Raw genomic sequence first — 25787 nt, forward strand, 5'->3', positions numbered from 1 at the left:
CCACCCACCTCCAGGAAAGGGCATCATAGCACCTATCACTAGCCAGAAAAAGATCAAAATGAAACATCAGAAGTAGATTCTTTTGGCACCGTCATGAAGTTAAACGAATCCCAGATAGACTCATCACAAGCCCAGGACCGTCTGTAGGGGATTTAAGCAGGAATGCATGTCAAAAACAGAATGAGGTCAACACCAAGAATAATTGCCACTTAGGGCCAGCAAGATGGCTTGGCAGGTGGAAACACTTGATGCATGAGCCTGACAACCCGAATTCCATCCCAGATCCCACAGCGGAAGAAGACAACCCACACCTGAATTTAGCCTCTGACCTCCACACACATATCATGACAAGTGTGTGCCCGCAGCCACCCACACATACGTTGTATACACATTTGCATGCACACACTAATAATAAAGAAAAGAACATTATAATTAAAGTGGCGCCTGGATGCGGCTGAACATCAGAATCTTTCCAAAAGGACCGGATGTTTTCAGCCTCTCTATAGCCATGACTCCAAAAACAAGAAAGGGTACAAAATGTTCCCCTTCGGAGGTGGGAGGACAGAGGTGTCGAGATGAACTGGCCTGACTATTTGATCTGAGAGTGCAAGGGGACTTCTTGGCCAAGCCTTTGGTGAGGCCCTCTGCTCAGCTTCTGCTCCTCTTGCCTTCCCAAGCTTAAAATGTTAGAGAGCAACAGAGCACATCCCAGACCATCAGCAGTTTAACCCTTCTAATCTGTATAAGCACACCACTACAGAGACCTGGCTCAGAACTCAGCTGGAACTACATTTCCCATAATTCTCTTCCTCTGTGGCTCTTGATTAAGGTTGGCAAGAAAGGAGATGTCTGCTAGAGGTGTGAAGGGGAAAAAGTGAAGTAGCAGTCATTGCTGGCAGGAGGACTGATAAGGGTCCCTAGACTATGGCGCTCACTCACGTTGACTCAGACTCCAGAAGTACAGGCAATGGCTGGATCACAGCATCTCCAGGCCCACAGAGTCTCCTGGAGCAAGGTTGTGCTGTGGGCCAGGAGGTGCTACTCTTCCTGTAGGCCGTCTGTGCTAGCGGGGCGAGAGGTGGTAACCTAGCTCAGCCTCACTCTCCCACTTCCCACGCAGCTCTCTGTCCCATCTGCACACCCTGACACTGTAGACACTGCAGGCCTAAAGACAGCAGGCTTGCCTGAGCTTCCACACTTGCTCTCAAATGGGGTGAATCTAATTATTGCAGTAAATCCTGCACTCCATGCTGTGCAAAAGAGCTTTGCTTTTCTGATCAGTGCTGAGACAGTCAGCACTCCCACGGTCTCAGCAAATATAAGCAAAAACAAAAAGGTCTTTGCAGTTCATGTGATTGTGTTTTGTCAAGAAAAAAAATTGTTAAATTATTTCTCCAGCTTTCTGCTTTCTTGAATGAACTTTTTTTTTCTGAGACAGGGTTTCTCTGTATCACAGCTCTGGGTATCCTAGAACTGAACTCACAGAGATCCACCTGCCTCTGCATCCCAAATGCTGGGATTAAAGGCGTGCATCACCACTGCCTGGCTTGACTGAACTTTTATTATTACATTCTATCTACCACCACTAATGCCACCAGCAACCCACCACAGCTGAACCAAGCATCATTGCATTAATGTCATCACAGTCACCAGAACAAGGGCTACCATCAGTACCCATTACCAAACACCCATTACCATTATTACTATCCCGTCATCATGTTACCCCCATTACCACCATGACCACCATATTAGTTAGGGTTTCTATTGCTACGAAGAGACACCATGACCATGGCAACTCTTACAAATGAAAATATTTAATTGGGGCTCACTTGCAGTTCAGAGGTTCAGTTCATTATCATTATAATGATAATGAGCATTACTATTATCATTATCACATGACATTACGTAGGCAGACAGGATACTGGAGAAGGGGCTGGGAGTTCTACATCTTGATCTGCAGGCAGCAGGAGACTATGTACCTCACTGGGCACAGCTTGAGCATATGAGCCCTCAAAGCTCCGCCCACAGTGACGCACTTCCTCCAAGAGGACCACACTCCCAAAGAGTGCCACTTCCTATGGACCAAGCATTCAAACACATACCTATTCAAGTCGCCACAACCATCATGACCATGGTCATCATCACCACCATCGATCCTAACACCACCATCATCACCATTAGTCCCTAACATCGCCACAGTCACCAGCACACCACCACCATCAATAACATCCCACCCTCACCATACAGCCCTCACTACCACCACCATGGTCATCACCGCCACCACTAAATCACTGCTTGCCACCACAATCCCCACTAGAACACCATATCCTCTCCTCTGGCACAGCATGCCACTGTGGTCACAGTCATTATCACTTCCGCCACCCCAACAGCCATCTCCTTTAGTCCCTCTTCATCTCCTTTAATCTCCATAACAATAGCACCAATTTCATGAGATTATTCACAAAGAGATGATCATTGAGTGGTTACCAGCTAAGGAGAGATTTAAACCCATGCCCAACTTCAAATTCCCTACCCTTTATTATTCTATACTGCCTCAGAAGCTGCATTGCTCAAACCAAAAGAACATAAACAGTCAGTGGACAAAAAGCCCAGAAAGAATCAAAGCTGCGCTGACGAGGAGAGGCGGGCCAAAGGCAGCGCAGCTAGGAGGCATTAAGGGGTAGAGAAGGAAGGAATTCCACAACCCCTCAGAGTGGAGATGGGGAGTACCCTACAGGGTGCAGTTCTGATCCAAAGCCTACTTAGGATTTCAATCAGAAATCGGGCCTTGCTTCTGCAGGTTCCCAGAGGAAAACTCATCCACCCTGGGAAGGCAAAAGACCAGGTCTGAAGAGCCAGAGAGTGAAACAGATGAGTGTCAGAAATAATTACAAAACATCAGCAGCCGTTGCTGGTGTCGGGGTGAGGGTGGTGTACATCCCTTGAAAAGCCTGTCGCAAGCAACTTGTGAGCGCCCAAGCCACACCCTCAAGACCACCTTTGTGTGTGTGTGTGTGTGTGTGTGTGTGTGTTTCTCCCTAAAGCACAGGAAAGATCACAATTTCCTTGTGGTTGAGCCTCTGGAGTTTCCTCACACTCAAACTTGATGAACTGGACTCTTGAACTAAGAGTCTTCAGATGCTAGATGGCAGTAAAGTGAATGAGATTCTTCCCGAGGATGGAAATAAGATGCACCAAGCTTTGGACCAAAGAATCTATCTATGCAGTTTGTTTAGGGAATGACAAAGTAAATCATCCCCAAGCTGAAGCTATGAATAAAAACAGGAGACCTGAAGGAGATTGCTGCAGTTTGCATGAGAGACTGACCTTGACTCCAACAGGAGGTGAAGTTGAAATATCCAAAGACTTATTGAAACAAGGGAACTTCCATACGGCAGCAGCAACTCTCAGCACCTGTTTAATGCTCACTGTATAACAGGCACTAGGCTAAGGTTTTTTATGGTTTTATTTTCGGTTGTGTGTGTGTATCCTCAGACGTCAGAGGGGGTCATCAGAACCCCTAGAACTGCAGTTATAAGTGGTTGTGAGTCACCTGATATACCCATGACTGTAAGCCTTGAATTATTTTTTAGTATGCCTGTTTAATAGTGTAAACTGCATTTACACTTTTGGGTTCTACCTCTTTTCATTTTTGAGGATGAAAGTATAGATTTATGGCCTTACCCAATGTCACATAGTTTCTATGGGTAGAGGTGAGCATTTAAACCCAGAAAGTCTACACAAACACAGTGGAATAATCAATTTTTTTCAAATATTTATTTTCTTTTAAATTGCATGTGTGTGCACATGAGTGATGGGATGCTCTCGAGGTAGAGTTACACGCAGTTGCAAGCTCCCTGATGTGGCTGCTGGATGCAGAACTTGAGTTCTCTGCAAGATTGACCTGTGCTTTTAACCACTAACCATCTCTCCATCCTCCAAGCTAAGCGCTTTACATGTATGAACACTCATTATTCTCAAGGTCACCCTATCTAATGGGTTCTGGTGCTTTTCTATATTTTAGCTTATTTCCTAAACACTCCTCTAAGGTGCAAATGTTAGAAGCTTTGTCTACTGTCGGCGATGTTACTAGGATGATAATCCCTTGAGGAGATGAGGAAGTTATTGGAAGTTGGGGAACTAGGAGCTTGAGTTAGAAGGAGATACTTAAATCCCAATCCCTGACACATCTATCTAAATTGCTGTAATATTAATAAAAACTCGGGAGTCAGGTATTGGGGTAAAAACCCAATGACTCAAAGGGCAGTGGAGGAACCAACAGCTGACCCTTTCTCTCCACGTTTCCCAGATGGAAAAGACAAAGAATGTCTCTAAGCCCCTCCATATATCTTCCTGTGTCTCCATATCTGGGTCCTCCAAAACCTCTCTGGTTAATTCCAGTCAGCCAATTCCTCCCACTAATTCAAGGTAAACTTTATTAGCAGTCTCAGTGTCAGTGGGAACAAATATCCTGCAACAAGTTCCTTCCCTCTCTCTCTATTTCCCTAATGCCATGAGGCCAGCAGGATGCATCTCTGTGTAGTCCCTGCCATAAGGTGCAGGCTAACCACAGGTCCAAAGCACCGTGACCACCATGGTGGAAATCTCTGAGGCTGTGAATCAGCAGAAAGCATTCTACTGGGACATTATGTCAAGTATCTGTCACAAAAGTGTAACTCAGACAAATATACCCTTGTATATTTGTTGTATAGATTGGTGAAAAATATGTCTAGGCCCATACAAGTGTTAGAACTCAGGAGGTGAATCCCAGGAACATAACTTTAGAGGTCATACCCTTGGAACCCTACACAGCTAGTACCCCAAGCTCTCTGGAGGCCACAGTAAGCATTTTTGTTCTTATTTCAGAGATCAAGAAACTGAGCTTGAAGTACTTCTGCACATTGCCATGACTTATTATCCCAACCTAGATGTGGGGGTCTCCATAGGTGGAATATACAGAGAAACCATACTACAACTTTACCTAGAGACAGAAGGAGGCTTCCAAACTCTCAGTCTTCCCCAACACCTCTCAAACCTTCAGGTGCAGAGGCCCCACCAAGTCACATGTGGTGACCTTTCCAAATAGTTTCATATATACCCATCCAGCTAAGAGCCAGCCCAGCACTGTCCTGTGAGTGGAATCAGAAAATGGCATGTAAATAGAAGGAAAGGGCAAAGCCAGCCACACTGTAGGCCAGGCAAAGCAGCTCAGATTATTTATTTCAAGCATTTTGCAATTGGCGAGACCCAAACCACATTTTTCCAAGCATTCCCTTCTCCTCCCACCCCCTCACAACACCCCTATTTACGTCCCTGACCCATGTGTATTTCCCACAAAAATACAGTCCATATGTGTCTGATCCATTTACACTTAACTCATCAAATTATTGTCTGCTAAGAGTAGTGTGGTACCCATAAGGCCTCCTGTCAGTGAGGCCATCAGAAGGCTTCACAACTCCTTTCTTAGAAATGGGAAACTATGTTTAGCCAAGGGCAAATGATATTGGAAAGAGTGGCGATGGCAGGGTGGTTCACAGCATGGCAGGACCACAAGAAGGAGTGGCATTCCAAGGTCCTGGAAGTCCAAGCCCAGGATCAGGTTCAGTTCTGTTTTCAGTCTTGTTTGCAGTCTTTCTGTCTGCCCCAGTCCCTAAGGTAAGATTGAGAATAAGATGGAGAGTGAGTAGCGAGTCTCTGACCTGGGTCATTGGTGACCCGCGGTATCAATGGCTTTGGCAGACTAAGTCACATGGATTCGATTTCAACTGTGGCAGCTTAAGAACTTGCAAGGACAGCTTTTCTATTTTCCTTCAGATGCACACACACACAAACAGACACATGCAAACACACACACATGCGTGCGCTTACACACACACACACACACAGCCCAAACCCAACACTTCTCAAAACAAACAATTACATCCGATATGGTTTAACTCATCCATGTTTTTCTGGCTTTAGCAAAAGGGGTCTAGTTTTGTTTTATTCTTTTTCTAATTGCTTAAGTTCAGCTAACTTAGTGTCCCTTAGGAAAACTGATCTATGTAAATGCGATTTAACTAAAGGAGGGTTGAGACTTCCACATGTGGTTTCCATTTTCTAATCTCCCTGAGCTCTGTACATGGTAAGCAGACTGAAAACGATGGTGGTCTCATTTCAACATCAATTTTTCTCCATTTTATCTCTCAAGAATGCTGAACAATGCTGGAGAGAATCTCACTTCCTCTTTTCCAGACAGCCAGAAGCCAGGATTCATGGAAATTTGGGCAGTGTGTTAAGTTGAATGCATGGATGGAAGGCCCAAAGGATGATGGCAACTCTCTATGACGTCTACCTTGTTACAACTGGCTGAAAGGCTCGTCAAGACTCATTTTAAATATTCTACTTGCCTGACTCATGTCAACAAGCATTTACAAATTGCAGGCTGTATTAGTTTTCTCCCTGTGTGTGGTAAACAGCCATAACTTCTGTTGCTTAGAGCAACTCGTGTGTGTTACTTCCTAGTCTCCAAGTATCAGGCACAACAGATAGCTCTTCTCAGAGGCTCATTCGGCTGGAAGTGAGGTATTGCTTGGCTGTGTTCCCATCTGGAGGCTCAACTTGGGAAGCCATTTGTAAGTTCATTTGGGTGTTGGCAGAGCTCATTTCCTTGTGGATGTGTCGCAGGTTTTCTTTTTTCTCTTCCTGACTATGGGTTGAGAATTGTTCTTAGCTCCTTGGAGTCTCCCGCAGGTCCTTCCCTTGCGGTTCCCTCCACGGGTCCTTTTAAAACATGGCTCTTTGCAACCTTCAAAGCCATCAGGAGCCATTTCCCCTCTACCAAGAAGGACCCAGATCTTTTAAAAGAACTTGCAGCCAATTAGACAGATCCACCATCACTTTAGATTAACTCCACACCAACTGACCTGGGGCCTGAATTTTATCTACAAAATCCCTTGGCCTTATTAATATAACATAACCAAATCATATTCTCAGATCCATATCCATGTATGTCTTACAGGGTGTGTACACCACCAGGGCATCTTGGGAGCTCTCCTAGAATTCAATTCTGGATAACATACCCCCTTTATGCAAGAGTGTAGTGATATTTTTGGTGAGTCCTACCTTCAAGAAGCACATAGGTGGTGGATCTGCAGCCGATCACTATCCCATGAGATTCATCCTATAATAGAGTCGTCTTTAATGTTCATAAATAGCACAGAGGTGGGTTCCGTAAGAAGACTACAAGACATTTAGCAGGCAAATGGGGGAAGGGAGTAGGTGGATTAAATAGGATTGACTTGAAATAGAACTTAACAAGTTACCACTAATTTGATTTCGCTAAGATATCGGCAATGCGTTCAGCATTCTTATGTCGTTTTGACTTTTTTTTTACTTCTTTTAAAAACAAGGAAACTAATTACCTCAAAGCCTGCTTTATGTACCAAATGTGTGTGTGACACATTGCACACTTACAATAAAATAACACTATAGAGGAATATGTGTAATAAATGAACACTTTAGCTCCTTGGGGAAGCACACCTCTAGTCCCTTCGGTAGGAATACACCCTTCTATTCATGAAGGAATCATTCAGTTCACAAAGGTAGAAAAGAACCCACAGGCATAACAGCAGCAGACACCATGGTGACTCCTGATTCCCCGCATAGCCACCAGAGTTGGGGGCAGAAATAATACCTACCTCACAGCACCTTGAGGGTCACATGACCAGCCACACACACAGAGTGGGCGTTTGTCTGCCAGTGGAGAAAGGTTCGCATTTGGAACTCAAAGTCTCTGACTTTACTGCCACAATCTGTAAACTCAGGGTTCAGAGAAAATACGTCTCTAGGTAGTAAAGTAACCTTAATGCCAACCCCCAAATATCTCTTGAGCCATAGAAGATGATAACATTACAGTCATAATGCGATTGTCCTGCACGTAGCTCTGGCCTGTGTGTTTCCCTTCCTTGTCAGCAGCTGGAGGCCTTTTCCAGTGATGCATGGCCCAAGGTCCTTCCTGGAGAGCAATGTGGCAGAGAGAAGACTTGAAGACCCGATGCCAGGAGGCCTGGACTCCAGGCTTGCTTCAGTTCCCTCTCTCTTTCCCAGCGTCACTGGAGGACAAGGGAATTTTCCACAGGACGGATAAGTGAGTTCCCCAGACAACAAAAGATGTTTGGTAGGCACAATGCATTTTGGACTTTTATTGTTTAAATATGGAGAGCTCTCCTAGGATGTGGAATCCATTAAGACCCTGGGCCCTGTAGCCAGGATTCTTGGGTTTGAATTCCAGCCTCACCGCATGGTTGCTGTGTGGTGTGGGGCAAGGGGCTGACCTTTGCTGTGTCTCCTGTGAATAATTCTAGCCTCCTATTTCTTAAAGGAGCTGTTGGAGGTCAAATAACTGAAAAATGTCAAATGTATACATGGGATCTGGCAGGGAAAAATCATTTCACTGTGTACGAAGCTAGACTCAGAGAAGAAAATGTTGTGTGTTTTCTCTTATACAGAATCTAAAATTCTAAACTAATAATGTATGTGATATATATTTGAGATACGCATGTAGAAAGAGGACTACCTGGGAAGGGAATCAGTGGGAGGAACACAAAAAAGGGAGTAGGGAGAGAATTATGACCATAGCACATTATATGTGTATATTAAATTCAGTCATTGAATATACTAATAAGAAGCTTATGCATATGTGTGTATAAATACATACACTATACACAACTATACACTAGCTATCATTAAGTACAAATTATGTAGTCGCATACACAGATACACATGCTTATATGTACACTCATATATATACTAAATGTGACTATATTAAAATATATATTAAAATAAATATATTATATAAAGTATATAGAAATGTATATATCAAAGCATGAGCCACTGGCATGTATTAGGGAAGGAACGCTGACCTGAAGTGACCTCCAGGTGCTGCATTTGCCCTGTGACTGGCTTTGTCCCTCTCTCATTGATCTGGTTGCTATCATCTGTAATGAACTGTTCCATCCTACTGGGGTGGAGACACCAGATGATACATCCCATCTGGATGAGGCTAGCATGCGAAGCTCCAAGTGAAAGTCTTGGAGGCCATCTGTGTGCAGAAGGTATGGCTTTGATCCCCCTGCCTTGGCAGGTCTGACGACAGCACTCAACTCCCTTCTGGGTCTTCTGAATCTGGTTCCCAACCCATTCACAGGGCCTGTGCATGGAGCTCCAGGCCACTAGGGTGTGTGCAGGGAGGACAAGAGGAGGATGGTGCTTAGTTAGTAAGGCTCCAGCTCCTGCTTCCTTGTCCACTGAGAAAGCCCTAGTAAATGTTCATGCAATGGGTTCAGCAAAGGATGATGTTAGAGAAGGGGTTGCCCCATTGAATCAGTAAATAAAACTGATGACCCCTGCTTCACAGTACTGTACTTACCAGGAAGAAAAAAATGACATCTGCTCACACTCTGTGTTTGAAATGCTTCAACTAAAGAATAAGAGGGTGGTGAGCCACTACACCACTGGGAATTAAGCATCGCAAGGATGAGGCTGGGTGTGCAGAAAAGGCCCGCCCCAGGCCGCCTGAATCTGTGTCCGCATGCTTCGTTAATGAAGTTAGGACAGTTTCGTGTCCATCACAAAGCCACCAAGCTGGACATAAACAAAAGCCAAATACCTGATCGTCTTAAGGAATCTAAAATATGAATGATGAATTTAAATGAGCTACACAGTTGGAAAAGAGCTGTTAGGAATGAGCTGTCACTCCACAGTCATGTATTGGGGCCAACTTAAGTTTCCACCAACTCACAAATGGATAAAGACATAGGTATGTTCAGAAAGCCTAGTATTCTGTAGGATGGACTACTACTTGGTGGTAAATATCAGATCACGTCTTGCCACTTGTGACAATACGGTTGGAACTGGAGATCATCCAAGTGTCACATGATCTCGCTCATATGTGGAATCTAGATAAGTTAACCTCATGAAAGTTGAGAGTATAACAGTGGTGGGGGCCAGGGAGACCCTAATGGCAGGTAGCCTCCGAGAAGGACATGCCAATGGGGACCACACATCTGTGAGACATTCTGGTGTTTCTACGCAGCAAGATGATGACAGAAGTTGGCAAAGTACTCTAAGTTTCGCAAACCTAGAGTAAAGGACTCTAAGTATCTTCACCCTAAAGAAATAATGTTTGACAAATTACGTACACTTACCCTGGATTGAACATGACAAAACATACACACAAATTGAGACTCCAGATGGTGTCCATTCATGAAAGTAATTTCTATGTCTAGATTTAATATATATATATATATATATATGTCTAGATTCAATATATATAATATATATGTATATATATAACAATAAATAAAAGAATTATTCTTCTGAGCTCACAAAAATCATTTCCACCCGTTGATACCACACTTCCAGTCAGATCTCCCCTGCTATAGAACTAGATGTTGCAATCACACCACACGACGCGAGTGTCTCTCGCCAATATGGCGATGCTTCTCACTCTAGCTTGCTCTGTCTTTCCCATTCTAATTTGCTCTCACCTCATCTCTGTCCCCTCAGAACTGTTCTGTGGCAAGAAAGAGAAAGGCACCAAAGAGAAGTCCTTTCAAGGAGAAGAAAGTCAACAAGAGAATGTTATTTATCTCCCACAGTCACCAAGTCTGGAAGTCATTAGCTCAGATCTGGGGTGGCACTCTACAATATCAGAAACCCAGGCCTGGTCTTTATTACTTCTCTCCCATTAGTGCTTCCCATTCTTGAGGTCTTTCCTGGTCCAAAATGGTTCCTTGATCACCAGATGTTAAGGCTGCATGCCAGACAGCAGGAATACGAAGAGGAGCAAATCCTTCCTCATTCAAGGAGACTTCTAAAAAATTTCACACGCTCCCTCTGCTTCTGTTTTGCCAATTGCAACTCAGTCTTGTGGTCATACATAACTTCAAAGAAGGCTGACAAATACAATCTTTACTCCAGACAGTTCAGTGTTCAACAAGAGATCAGTTGTTGACTGAGGTTTCTGTCCTGCCCTCTTCCCACCATCATTAAGTCCCAAAGAAATCACACAGAGGTCTACATTAGTTATAAACTGATTGACCCATTAGCTCAGGCTTCTTATTAACTCTTATAACTTATATTAGCCCATTATTCTAGTATATCTTAGCCACATGGTTCTTACTTCTTCTGTGATGGACTCACAACTGAAGAGGAATGGGCTTCCTTCTTCCCAGAATTCTCCTGTTCTTCTTGACCCGCCACTACTTCCTCTCTGGTTGTCTCGCCTATACTTCCTGTCTTGCTACTGGTCAATCAGCGTTTATTTAAAATATAATTGACAGAATACATATCATTCTCCCACACGAATCAGTTATGAAAAAGACCTGTAACAGATACCAGAAAAAAAGAAAGACATCCCCCATGCCTACTGACCTCCCAATTATATTCTGGTTTCCCGAGTGAAACTACTCTGTTGGAATAGAGTGAAACCCATTGTCTCATCTCTTCTTCCCAATTATGTCTTTAAGGATTAATTTTCAAGTCTGCAAAGAAACAGTAAGTGCCTACTGGGATCCATACAATGGAATACTATTCAGCAGCAGAAAAAAAAAACTATTAATATATCAGTGAGTTTCCAGGTAGTAAATATGCTCAATAAAAACAAACAGACCAAAAGCTACAGAACATATGTGTGACAACATTCTAGAAAATGAAAAACTAACCTTTAATGACAGAAATGAGCCAGTGGTTGTCTGGGAATGGTGAGAGGAGGTGGAGAGACTGATGTAGGTTCCTAAGAATTCCTGAGACTGGTGGGTATGTTCACTATTTTGACCGTGGTATTGGTGCCCTGGGTGTTGACATCTACCAAAAACCATCTAGTAGAATGTTTGAAATGTATGTAGTTGACTCTTCATGATTGTACCTCAATAAAGGTGCAAGATTATTTTCAAATCAAAAATCTTCTATATGTTTAGCCCAAGCTGTATATCTTGACTTCTGGGGTTTCTGAGGCAGTAAGATATCCTGATGAATAAATCTGGTTTTCTAGTATAAATGGGATAAGATGACCCCCAATCCCAAGCAACTCTGAAATGAGCTAAACCAAGCACCTGCAAGTTGCTTGCAAGTTCCTGCAAACGGTTTCAGGGCCAGGAGGAACTTGCAGGCACAGTCTCCTGCCTGGAGCTGTTGCTACAGGAAGCTATGGGTGCTCGTGGGGATGAGGGCATTCATATTTTAAATATCCCATGGTAAATTGTATATGATCCACTTTTAGAAATGAAATCCAATGGCATGCTGTCTTTGTGTTTTACATCTGTGCTGCAGAGCCGGGCAGGATCAGATGACAGAGACAAGTAGCTGGCAGAAATGAGTTCTCTGAAGGAATTGTTAGTGAGGCAGCTGTTTGGAATCTGCTGTTTCCAATGACCAACACACTCGCGTCTTGACATCTCTTGGTTCTGGCTTGACGCATGTGCAAAAGTGCATGCTAAGCTCTGGGAGTCTCAGATGTTGGCCCCAAGGCCAAGAGTGATGAGAACACTCCATTTTCTCCTCAGTTTTCCCTTCAGGCTCCCAATGCATGTGAAGGCTAATGGGACCAGTCCTTGGAGCACAATGCCCTTGTTACTTCCTTTCCTCCTCGAGGGCAAAAAAATCAGAGAGCCAAGTTCTGATTTTTGAAAAAGACAGGCTTTTTTTTTTTTTCAAACTCCCTTGGGTTCATGCTTGAAATTGACAATGTGATTCCCTTAGCTTTTTGGTCCTGTTGTCCTACCTGTCCAATGTTGCCATACCCCTGCATCATGATGGGCTCATTCCTTTGGAACCACCAGCCAAAAGACACCCTTTCTTTCTTGAATTTCTCTTGGTCATGGTGTTTTATGGCAACAAAAAAGCAACTAACGCCTGACTTCTAGCAGAGGGCCATCGGAGGGGTGAGTTTGCTTTGGGCCCGTGGCAGGGTCCCGGTGAGGAGGAGCTCGGGCTTTCCCCGACCCCATAGACTCCCAGGTCACCCTGCAGTGCTGGCTCCCCACTCCCGCCTGCCATCCCAGCTCCCATCCAGCTACAGTATTGAAAACAGCTTGGTACTGGCAAAAGAACAGAGAAGTCGACCTATGGAATCGAATAGAAGACCCAGATATTAACCCACAAACCTATGAACACTTGATTTTCGACAAGGGGGCTAAAGGTATGCAATGGAAGAAGGAAAGCATCTTTAACAAATGGTGCTGGCATAACTGGATGTCAACCTGTAGAAGAATGAAAGTAGATCCATATCTATCACCATGCACAAAAATCAAGTCCAAATGGATTAAAGACCTCAACATTAATCTGACCACTTTGAACCAGATAGAAGAGAAAGTGGGAAGTAATCTACAAGACATAGGCACAGGAGACCACTTCCTAAGCAGAACCCCAGGAGTGCAGACAATAAGAGAAACAATGAATAAATGGGACCTACTGAAACTGAGAAGCTTCTGTAAAGCAAAGGACACTGTCAGTAAGACAAAAAGGCTACCTTCTGACTGGGAGAAGATCTTCACCAACCCCTCATCAGATAAAGGCCTGATCTCCAAAATATACAAAGAACTCAAGAAACTAGACAATAAAACTCTAATTAACCAAATTAAAAAATGGGGTGCTGATCTGAACAGAAAATTCTCAACAGAAGAGCTCCGAATGGCCAAAAGACACTTAAGGTCATGCTCAACATCCTTAGCAATCTGGGAAATGCAAATCAAAACAACTATGAGATACCATTTTACACCGGTCAGATTAGCTAAAGTCAAAAACACCAATGATAGCCTATGCTGGAGAGGATGTGGAGAGAGGGGAACTCTCATCCATTGTTGGTGGGAATGCAAACTTGTGCAGCCACTGTGGAAATCAGTGTGGCGGTTTCTCAGGAAACTGGGAGTCAACCTCCCTCAAGACCCAGCAATTCCACTCTTGGGAATATACCCAAGAGATGCCCTATCATACCACAAAAGCATTTGTTCAACTATGTTCATAGCAGCACTATTTGTAATAGCCAGAACCTGGAAACAACCTAGGTGCCCCTCAATAGAAGAATGGTTAAAGAAGGTGTGGAACATATATACATTAGAGTTCTACTCAGCGGTAAAAAACAATGACATCTTGAATTTTGCATGCAAATGGATGGACATAGAAAACGCTTTACTGAGTGAGGTAAGCCAGACCCAAAAAGAGGAATATGGTATGTATTCACTCATAAGTGGATTCTAGCCGTAATTAAAGGTCTTTGAGCCTATTATTCAAGATCCTAGAGAAGCTAAATAAGAAGGTGAACCTGAAGAAAATCATGTACTTATCCTCCTGGAGATTGGAAATAGACAAGAGTCCCAGATCCTTCATCCGACGATGGATGGCGATACAGACGGAGACCCACATTGGAGCACCGGACTGAGCCCCCCATGGTCCAAATGAGGAGCAGAAGGAGGAAGAACATGAAAAAAAGCTCAGGACCGCAAGGGGTGCGATCACCCACTGATACAAGAGGACTGATCTAATGAGAGTTCACCAAGGCCAGTTGGACTGGGACTGAACGAGGACGCAATCCAACCAGATTTTCTGAATGTGGCCGGATTCTCTGAATGTGGCTGGCCCGGAGCCTTTCTGAAAAGCCATTGACAATGACACTGGGACTTGTTTCCTCCACATATACTGGATTTTGGGGATCCAGTCTGTTCGGATACTCACCTTCCTGGACCTGGAGGGAGCGGGGAGGAACTTGAACTTCCCACAGGGCTGGAAGCCCTGACTGCTCTTAGGGATGGAGAGGGAGGAGGAGGGGGAGGGGGGAGGGGGAGGGTGTGGGGAGGAGGAGAGGGAGGGGGGAGGGGGAGGGGGAGGGTGTTGGGAGGAGGGGCGGAAATGGAAACTTTCATAATTTAATAAACTTTGGGAAAAAAAAAGAAAAGAAAAGCAACTGACATACTGGGTAAACTCTGAGGGGCAGAAGTCAGTGCCTCCGCCCCACAACACCGTGGGTAAAGTTGAGTCACACCGCACTGCTGTGAGGAACCGCCTGGCTTCCTCTGGCCTTCCAGAGATCCACTGCAACATGAACGAACGTTGGGGCACCACCAGCTGGGGGTCATCATAAGGCAGCCCACACTCTCCCTCAGGGACATTTGCTTTCCGGATCTAGAGGTGCTGATCTTTCCAGAAGAAGCTTTCCCTTGTACTGAGACCCTACGCATTGCATACATCTGGGTTCGTGTCTAGCTTTCTCTGTGGGTTTTCATCTGAAATACTGTTTCCGGAATCTCTACCTTCCACACGAGCCCACATATTCTCCCAGTCACATCCACTGGTTGTCCCTCAGGCCAGCTTCATATGTGGAGGAAGCATTGCTTATGTGTATAGTTCAAGTGTGAAAAGAGACTGGGAAAGTCTTAATAGACTGGTTGGCACAGCAGGGCATCTGTGGCACAGAAGACTGCTGTCCAAACACAAGTGTCCCTAGGGCAGGGGTGAGAAAAGCATCTTATTTGGCCTTTAAATGGTCCTCAGGCTCCAGTCTATCTTTCCGATGCTCTTTCCCTAAAGTCCCCAACAAACCAGCCCTGTCCCATCTGCTCTTCCCTTACTATCGCTCACATCCACCAAGGGCACCTCTGAAATAATGGTAAAAATATATCATCATATATAGCAATGACTACTTAGCAGCATTCCTCAAAGAGAGAATGTATTTGGAGGAAATATTTAGGTAAGTCACGGGGTTGGGATAGATGCAGTCTCAAAGGTGCAATCAGATGGCAAACAGTGGCCAGTGAGCCAGTCTTCAAAAAAATAGGAGAGAAAGAATTCCATGGATAGCAGGAAGGTTGGCCACTGTTGGCAGGGCTGTCGTGCTTAATCGTCTCTGTCAACTTGATGAGGTTTGGAATCACCTGGGAGACACACTCCTGGGCATACTGTGAGAGAGTTTCCAGAGAGGTTCAGCTAAAATGAGAAGATCCACCCTGATGTGGGCAGCACCATCCCCTAGGCTGGAGTCCTAGAGCAAGCGAAAGAGAAAGAGCGAGCAGAGGAACAACACTCATCTCTTCGCTCCTGACTCTGACACAGCTCCCACAGCTGCTTCCCACCCTGCTCCCAAACCTTCCCCTCCACGACAGTCGGCACCCTCAAACAAGGCAACAAAATAAACCCTCCCCCTTTGTCAGGCATTTTGTCTCCGCAACCAGAAAAGCAATAAAGGAACGAAAGCACTATTGACGGAAAGATCAACTATCTGTAAGCGTTCTCCAGTCTCTCGCGGCTCCCATCTCCGTCTATTAACCTGATTAATTCTTACAGTAATTCTATATAGTATTTGATCGCTGCTGTACAAGTGAGGAAACAAAGATCCAGACCAACTTTATTACCTTGACCAAGGTCACCTGCCACTTATCCGGAGGAACTGATGAACAAAGGTCCAACTCTGGAATCGGTGCTAGGAGCCTGTCAGTTCTGTTGCCTCAGTGAGGAAGCCTCTAACGGCAATAGGAGGCAGAAGAATGCAAGGATCAAATATAAGCAACTATCAGGGTAAGAGGCCACATTATATAATGTACTGCAAGAAAGGGAAATAGTAAATGCATTACAGTGAGAAACTAGTTATTTGTGTACAAAGAGACACATCGTAAAAGTGATGGTGACCTCGGCTCTGTAGTGACACCCACTTCACGCCCCCTTTGAAATCATCATGAATGTTGGTATTTCTCATTTTAGGGGTGGGGACCAGGGATTTTTGAGGGGAGATAGCAGCAGGAAAAGGCTCATGACCCTGTATGCATGTATACGTATGTGCATCCGTGGGAAGATGCGGGGCAAAGACAATACTAGATGGTTCCATTTTTACTTACTCTGCCTTGAGTTACACAAAGAACGTGTGGCTTATTTTCTTTTGCATGGGAAATGTCTTCTAAATTGCAATCAGAGAGTGAAATGACCGTGAAGACTGGATTTGTATAATAAACATCATATCTAAACAAATACTCTCAGGGAAAACCCATAGGAAGCATCAGTCTGCTCTGGGAGCCGTCACTGCTTCCCTGTCTTTCCTGCAAAGGCTTCTAGCAGGATGGTCCCCTCCACCAACAGCTCTCTAACCAGCGGTTCAGGATCCTTGGAATCAGAGCCCATAACTGTGGCTGCCCTCTCTCCAGATCAGTGCTTCTCAACCTTCCGAATGCTGCGGCTCTTTGATGCGCTTCCTCGTGTTGTGGTGACCCCAGCCATAAAGTTATTTTTATTGCTACTTCATAACTGTAATTTTGCTACTGTTATGAATGGTAATGAAAATATCTGTGTTTTCCAATGACCTTAGATGACCCCAGTGAAAGGGTCATTTGACCCCCACCAAGGGGACGTGAGAGACTCACAGGTTGAAAATCTCTGCTCTAGAGCCTCCTGCCACCTAAGACCCTCCAATGCCAATTGATATAATTAACTCTTTTATGTCAAAACCAGTCTGGCCAGGAAAAAGCTTCTTGCCAAGAAGTCAGGTGAACAGGCCCAGTCAGAGGATCTGGAGGAAATCCTGAACCAGAAACTTCCGCTTCTATTCCCCTATTAGCTATTGTCCCATCCCTTTGCTCTATGGCACTAACGTCAGCGGATGCTCATTAAATTATACACCAAATCTTAGCTGTTCAGGCTGTCCGTGACATCCCTCCTAGGACAGAAGCACATTTGCTACTCACCTGTGACTATTTAAGTGAGCCACAGACACAGTTATTAAGCTCATGTTTCCGCGACCACTCACACTGCCCGTTACACGTCACAAAAATGACAACGTTGAGGATTTCTTCTCTGGACATCGTGCAGGAGAAGGAAAAGTGTCTCATTCTCGGTTTGCTAGATATTTGAATCGCACAACTGAACGACCCTGAAGCTGGCAGTTTAAACATGGGTGGTCCTGCTGGATTTGCAAATCAGACAGCTTTGTAAGGAGGAATGGGTCTTAGAGCATCAGAAAGCAAAAGAAACAGAACAGAAGGGAACTCAGCAAACAGACAGCGAAGGCCTTGGGAGGACAAGGTCGGTGGAAGGTGATGCACAGCACTTTCTAAAATGAATCCAGCCCTTTTCCTTTGACGCTAGCAAATGGTCAAGGAAAGCCATGTGCCATCCAAACCAGTACGTTTATTTTTTTAACTATAGAAAGTGTGTGAGAGACTTTATTTTAATTTTTCACTAGTGTATTCACTGTACCTGGCACTGTTGTGTAAGGACATTTTCGTACTATAACATATGGTAAGCACAAGCCCGTGCCCTCTGGTCTCCCCTTTCTCAGTGCTCTCTCCTCTTGTTAGTGCCCTTTGTTTCCCAAGGAGGGCTGTTTCTATTTTCAAGCCACATATACATAAATAATTTTATGTATGTATATAAAGTCTAGGAATGAAAGAAAACATAGTATTTGTCTTTCTGAAGCTGCTTTGATTTCCCTAATATGACTGTCTTCAGTTGCGTCCATTTTCCTGCAAACGACATAACTTCATTCTTCTCTATTGGTCCCCAGATCCTAGATCCACTCCCTGAAGTTATTGGATCATGATGGTTCTGGCCTAATCAATGGAGTAATCCACTGATGGATTCATCTGCTAATGAGAGGAGATGGAGGTTTTCAGAGGTGGGACCAACTTGAAGGAGATAAGCTCCTGAGAAGGGATCCTTGCTCCTTGGGGGCTGTCCTGCCTAGGTCTGTTTGTCTGTCTTCCTCTCCTCTCCTCTTTCTCTCTCTTCCTCTCCTATCTCTCCTCTCACCCTTTTCCAAACACCATGAAGTGAACAACTTGGCTCGACACCTTTCAGCTATGATGTTCTGCCTCCTACGGGCTCAATAGCAATGAAGCCAGAACCCATGAACCATGCGTTCTGATTCCATGAAGCAAAAGAAATTCTCCCTCCTTTTAAATTCTTTCATCTGTTTGTCTCAGCAGCAGACAGCCTGAATAACAATATAGAACAGCTCTCTAGATTCTCCGCTCTTCAGGATTCTTCTCCTACTTCCTCAAGACAATTCCTGAGGAAGAGTTGGTTTCATGGCGGCAGAAGAGAGAGGGGGCCTTGGTCTGCATGTCCCACCCACAGGTTCCTAGAGTAGTCAATGACTTAGTTTCTGCCTTCTATCCAGGAAGGTTCAATGCTGAAGTCTATGACTGAGCCACATTTTCCAGGTGCTCTCCGGCATGGCCAGGGGCCTGCTACCTCAGCCTCCCACGTGTGCTCTCTGGCAACGTTTTCCATTTTGTATCTATTCTGGCAGTCCCCTGGGTGGCCGCCTCTGGGAGTATTGTTTAGCCAAGAGCTGCCCATGGCACTCATCAGTGGGTTCGGATGTGATGTCTCACTGCGGGACCCTGCCAGCCACTACGCTGAATCTGGCCATTTAAATGAGGTCCTTGCCATCCTGAACCTCTTGGTGATCCGCTGAGAGGCACACCTCTTGGCAGCAGCCTATGCTCAAGAGACAACAATCCCCTGAAGGGTGAGTGTGCACATTTTACACAGGATCATTATTGCATAATCCTGCAATTAATCCTAATGTAATTAATAAAGATCATTATCTGAGCACATTAGTATGTATTTTGTAGCTTGTGGAAATTCAATAAATTACCATCTTTAGTCCATGGTTTTATTTTATTTACTCTTCATCTCAAAATCATAATTATAACTAGAAACCCAATTCCACCTGAAGGAACATAGGAAAATGTAGTGGGTTTTGGTTTTTTTGTTTGTTTGTTTGTTTTTTGTTTCTTTACTCTTTGGGGACCCACCACCCAGCTCCCAAATAAATATACAAAGGTTTATTCTTACTTATGAATGACTGGCCTAAGGTTGGTGTGTTTCTAGCCAGCTTTACTAACTTAAATTATCCTGTTTCTCTTTAACTACATCTTGCCTCTGGGCTTTTTGCCTTTCTTTCTTCTATATATCTTTCTTTCCTTCCTACTCCATGACTGGCTGCGTGCCTAGGTGACTGACCCCTAGCATCCTCCTCTCCTCCTCTTTCTCTCCCTCCACCTTCTCTCTCTGCCTCATGTATTTTCTCTGCCTACCAGCCCCACCTATTTCTCTCTCCTGCCTAGCTATCGGCCATTCAGCTCCTATTAGATCCATCAGGTGCTTTAAACAAAGTAACACAGCTTTACAGAGTTAAACAAATACAGTATAAACAAATGCAACACATCTTTGCATCATTAAACAAATATTACACAGCACAAATTCTCCCCAAAACTCAAAGCGTAGAAATTTAGCAGTCACCTAATTATTTTTTTCAGCAAAGATCTGAAAGCGATGTAGCCTGACTTGTCAAGGATGGTGATGCTGCAGAATACAAGGATGCTGTCATGGTTGGCTGGCTCCAGGAGAAAGGAGCATCTGCAAAGCTGGTCCATGATTTCATTGCATCTCCATATGCAGTGGACCCTGGCCAATATTTATCAAATGCCTGCTAAAGTCTAATAAAAGGAGAAAGACAAACTATCTCCACTGAAGGACCATGTCCTCAAAGTCAGTGTTTCTTAACTGGGGTAATCTTCTCCCTGGGAACATTTGGCACATAAAAGATGTTTTTAGCTGTCACAGTAAGGAGGGTGTCTGGTGGACGTCCAGTGAGTGGCGGCAAGAGATGCCACTCAGTAATCTACCCAGCACAAAACAGTCCCAAATAACAAGCAGTTATTTGACTAAGAATGTCAGCAATGCTAAGATTGAGAAACCCTGAGCTGAAGACCGGAGAACCATAAACAGTGGCGTGCCGGTAAACATTAACAGCAGGAACTCCGAGAGAGGGAGGCGGTCCCCATTCCCTAATGTTTACCAACTTACATGGTTTTCATGCTACAGCCGTGTCTGATTTCAAACTTACACAGGGTGGCATGAAATGCAGAACCGAGAAAAGGAGGCGCAGCAGAATACAACTGCATCCCACTTCCTCTTAGAGTCACGGGAGATCTCTGCACGCTCAGGGGCCTGTAGAGTGGTAATGTCATTAACCAGGCAGCTGCTGATGAATTCTTGGCCTTCTACGCGTGAGATGACGTTTACTTAAGTGTGTTCACGTCGCTAATTTTTACAATGTATGCAATAACTGGCTTGCAAAACTACTAAGAATTGAGCATAGGCCTCTGTGAATCCACAGAAATCAACTCCAAAGCATCTCTGGCTAGAGATAAGGTGAATGAAAATAAGTCAACCGAAGGGTGGAAGCGGGCAAGAGGTCAAAGTGCAAACATAAAGCAATGCCCTGGACCCACACGGTGAGTAGTGGGAGAGCCACTGAGGAGATACCCTGAAGCGTGTGGTCCCTTGTGAGCTAGAAGTATAACAGTCTCCTAGAAGAGGAAAGATACAGGGTCTGCTCCCTAATGACTGAACCCACTGTTTCTTTAGAACACCTAGAATCAGCCCTCCTTTGCAATTACCTCTAAGTAATTGATTACACAAGCAAAGGTGACTGCCATTTGCTGCCTGTGACAGTCTGCATTCTAGCTGCCGATCTGAATGAGCACAGGGGTTCCTAGACAGGCGGTGATCATAATTTCTGAATGTCTATAAGAGACGAAAGGGGCAAAGGAGAGGTGAATTCTCCCTCTTCTGAAGGCGGGACACTCTCATTTTTTTTTTCTGCCCTTGGGCATCATCGCTTCAAATGTTCAGGCCTTCGGTCTGGGCTGAGTCATACCGCGGGCTCCCCTGGTTGGCCATTCTTTGAGTTCAGACTGAATTACACCACTGGTTTCCACGTTCTCTGGCTTCCAGGTGACATGTGGAATATTCTAACTTCCTTAATCTCATGAGGCAATTCTCATAATAATCTCCCTCTTCTACCTAACTCCCTCCTTCCTATTATTTTACCATACTAAAGATAAAAGCATTGTTCCTCTATTATTTCCCTAATGCAACAGAGGAAATAGACTTCAGAGGGGAGATATTGATAAGCATCCATTTTCTTTCTCTTTTTAAAGTTTTTGACTCAATTACGTATTAGGAATATTCTGTCTAAGAACTATAAAGTAACCACCTTCCACTCACCTCCATCATAGACGACAGTTACCAAGGCCATTCACATGTGTATTCTCTGAAACTCATTGTTGTTATTGTTCATGGAATTAATGCAGATTTTTCAGGTAGTGAAGGGATACGGGGCAGCAGGAGTAACTTCTTTGGCTCCCAGCATCTGGCAAAGTATGGAGAATAATCTCCCTATTTTCTTAAGACTAAAGTAGTAGCTGAGCTTGATGGTGCTTGTCTGCAGTCCCAGCACTGGGTGGGGCAGGAGGATGGTGAGCTCAAGGGTTATCTGGGAGACAGAGTGAGTTCTAGGCAACTTAGCAAGGCAATGTTTCAAAACAAAACATAAAGAGAGGGCTGACATAGAGCATTTGCTTAGCATTGTGGGAGCTCCTGGGTTCAGCTACCTACATAGCAATTAATGAATGTGTAAATTAATACAACCAGTGCCAGGCAACATGGTGGGTTCTCCAAAAGGAAAGGGGAAGGGAGGGAAAGAGAAAGAAGGAGGAAGTGAGGGAGGGGAGGGGCACTTATAGTAAACTTTTTATCCTGGAGAGTTTGTGACATGGAGACACAAAGGAAAAATCTCAAATCCTGACTCTTACCGCCCCACCCGCGAGTCCTCATGCAGGTTAGTCAGCGTCCGACTAGCAAACAGCAAAACCTCACATAGACTAAGAGCAACTCTGAATTGGTTATCAGCCGCCGCTTTCACGGTGTGCATCACCTGCCCAGTTCATCTCATCCCCGGCTTAGGGTTTCCATTGCTGCGGTAAAATCACCATAAACAAAATCAACTTGGGGAGGAGGGGGGTTATTTCCGCTTCATAACACAGCTCCACAGTCGGCCACTCAGGAAACTCAGGGAAGGCCCTCACGGCAGGCACTTGGAGGCAGGAGCTGAACCGGAAACCACGAAGGGGAGCTGCTTACTAGAGTGCTTCCCACAGCTTGTTCAGTCTGCTTGCTCAATCCACCCTGCGCCACCTGCAGCGGGCAGGACCACCCACAGTGAGCCCGCCCTTCCTCAAATATCAATCAAGAAAATGTCCTGCACACTTCCCAAAAGGTCAATCCTCTGGAGGCACTTTCTCAAGTAAGATCCCTTCTTGCAGGGTATGGTGGGGTGGTGCAGGCCTTTAACCCCCATCATTCAGGGGAGTCTCTGAGAGTCTGAGGCCTACAGAGTGAACTCCAGGCCACCAGAGCTACATAGTGAGACACAATAAACAAAAAGAGATTCCTTCTTCCCACGTGACTCTAGCTGGTGTCCAGTTAGCTTTAAAAAGTAGGCAGTGGAACCTCCAGGAAGGCTCTTGCTCTGTGCAGAGAGTTTCCCTAAACGCTTCATGATCCTCTACTGACCCCATCAACATGGCCACATGTCTTCTCCCTCCGGGGCAAATGCTGATAATGTCACCCCTACCTGGGCATTTGTCCCATCAGCACTCAGAAGTCCAACAAACTGGCACCACCATGGTGTTGCAAACCATCCTGAGCTCTCCAGGGCCCACTATCATGCTCTTGTGACAGGTAGGAACAGGGAGAGGTTTGCTAGCCCACTCCCGCCTTGGGCAAGGGTACTCTAAGGAATTCCACACCATTGCCACTGATCCCCCAAGGGTCAGTCGCTGTCTGGGTCCTCTGGGCCGTAACCTGCTTAATGATGGACCTTAAAGCTGTAGGAGACACAAGCCCAGCAAAGTCAGTTTCTATAGCCCGTGCTCCTTCAATTGCTACTTTAGTGCCTGGTTAATTTAGTGAATATTCTGAAAATGTTCCTGTAGCCTGCCCCCAATAAATGCTTTGTCAGAAGCACAAATATTTTACAAGGGTAGGTCCAACAACAGTTTCACCTGTGTTTGCTATTTCCTCTCCTTCTCTCCACAAGGGATGGCAGCAAAATTCAACAAGGAGTGAAAAAAGGACAGACAATGAGGGCGCACTTAATGTTTTCACCCACCCACAGTGCCAGCAAACAACGTGGGTTCTCGTCGATGTTGTTGTTGGGAAGTTTCCCAAATGTATGACGTGACTGCACAGAGTGAATCAAATAGGGAATCTTGGGTATTTGGCAATGGCTCGTAGCTCACAAATCCATGGTCTCCCTGTTTTGCTTTTTTGTTTTTCAGAAGATGACACGTGTTAATATCCCCTAATATGAATACCGTGTAACACAAAGGCTATCCTAAATATAGACAAGGCAGAAGCCCTCCCAGACAGTTGCTCATCTGGGCAGCTGTTTGTAGTAAGCAAACACCGCATTACTAGGGCCTCTTTGCAGAGTACCCCAACACTGGAGAAATTTTGCTTTGAAGGTGGCTTTCCCGCCTATCTGCATCCACAGCTGAAGACTTAGCACCTTGTGTTGATAGATGTGTGACATAAGAGTTCACAATTTGAAGTCAACTCCCCCAGATTTTTGGAGAAATGTTTCAAAGATCTGAGAAGACCCCTTTGCTGAAGAAGACAAAGGGGGGAAGCTTGCAGGCAGGCTACAGGCTGTTCTCACATGGGCTCTGTTGAACTGCTGATCTCTGTGGAGAGTAAGCTAGCAAGCAGCATTTACCTAGCGAACAAAGCATATGAGAGCATTGTCTAGGGTGAAATAAAAGCCGCAGGCGGCTAAGAACTTTGTGGAGCTCATCATTGCATCCCTGCTATCTTGTTCCTAGACTGGGACGTAGCAGGCCTACAACAGATCATCGCCAAATGAATAAGGCAGTAAGTGAATGAATGGAAGGAGGTATTTAGTGAATGAATAAACAGATGCATGAATTAATACCGTGAATGAATTAGAGACATGTGCCGGGAAAACACGAGCCAAATTCTTTACCCATATAAACATGAATGGCCCAAAGGTATCTGCAGAGAAAGGGAAAGAATTGACTTCATTTGCCTGATGACTTTACTGATGTGCCCGTTTGGGGACAATTTGGGACATAAAATTCAACTTCATTTTGAACCTCTGACAGAAGGTTTTGCAGGATGTGCTTAGCAGAGTACCTGGAATGTGACTGGAAAAAGTAAACTTTTAAAGACTGATAAACAGAAAGAAAAAAAAAAATGAAAACTCCTACACGATGCTTTGGCTTCATAGTTCCTGACCAGACAGTTGCAATATCTGACTAAGCATATGGTGCCTGTGTGTTTCCTACATCTTGGCTTGTTCATCTTCCGGTGTGTCCCTGTTCACAGTAGGTGCAGTGTTCAAAGACTTTCAGAAGAGTCAGGGATCTCTCTCCTGCTTCCAGGCCTCAACTCTGAGCCAGAAGAGCTTCATGACAGGTGATGTAGACTTTTACTTAGAATATGCTCTGTAAACCATGAGATCTGCTAGGCTGTGTGCTAAAACGTAGGCTGGAAAGATGGCTCACTGAATAGAGCAGGTGCCATACAAGCATTAGAACCTTCAGAGTTGGGAGCCAATGAACCAAGACAAACACTGACTGGGCAGGCTTCCGGGTCTCTCATCCCAGAACAGATACAGAGGGGATCCCTGGCACTAACTACACTAACCAAATCAGGAACTCCCTGGTGCTGCGCTAACCAAGAACCAGAGAACTTCAGTTTCAGCAAGAGCCCCTGCCTCAGTAAACAGAACAGAGAGGGCAGGAGACATGACTCCGCAAGTAAAAAGCCCTTGCTGCACAAGATTAGCAAGCTGAGTTCAACCCCCAGATCCCAAGGTGGAAGGAGAGAGCCAACCCCTGGAAGTTATCCTCTGACTTCCGTGTATGTATCATCACACACAATCACACATG

Source organism: Myodes glareolus, chromosome 15, assembly GCF_982192425.1.
Source record: "Myodes glareolus chromosome 15, mMyoGla1.1, whole genome shotgun sequence".
NCBI lineage: Eukaryota > Metazoa > Chordata > Mammalia > Rodentia > Cricetidae > Myodes > Myodes glareolus.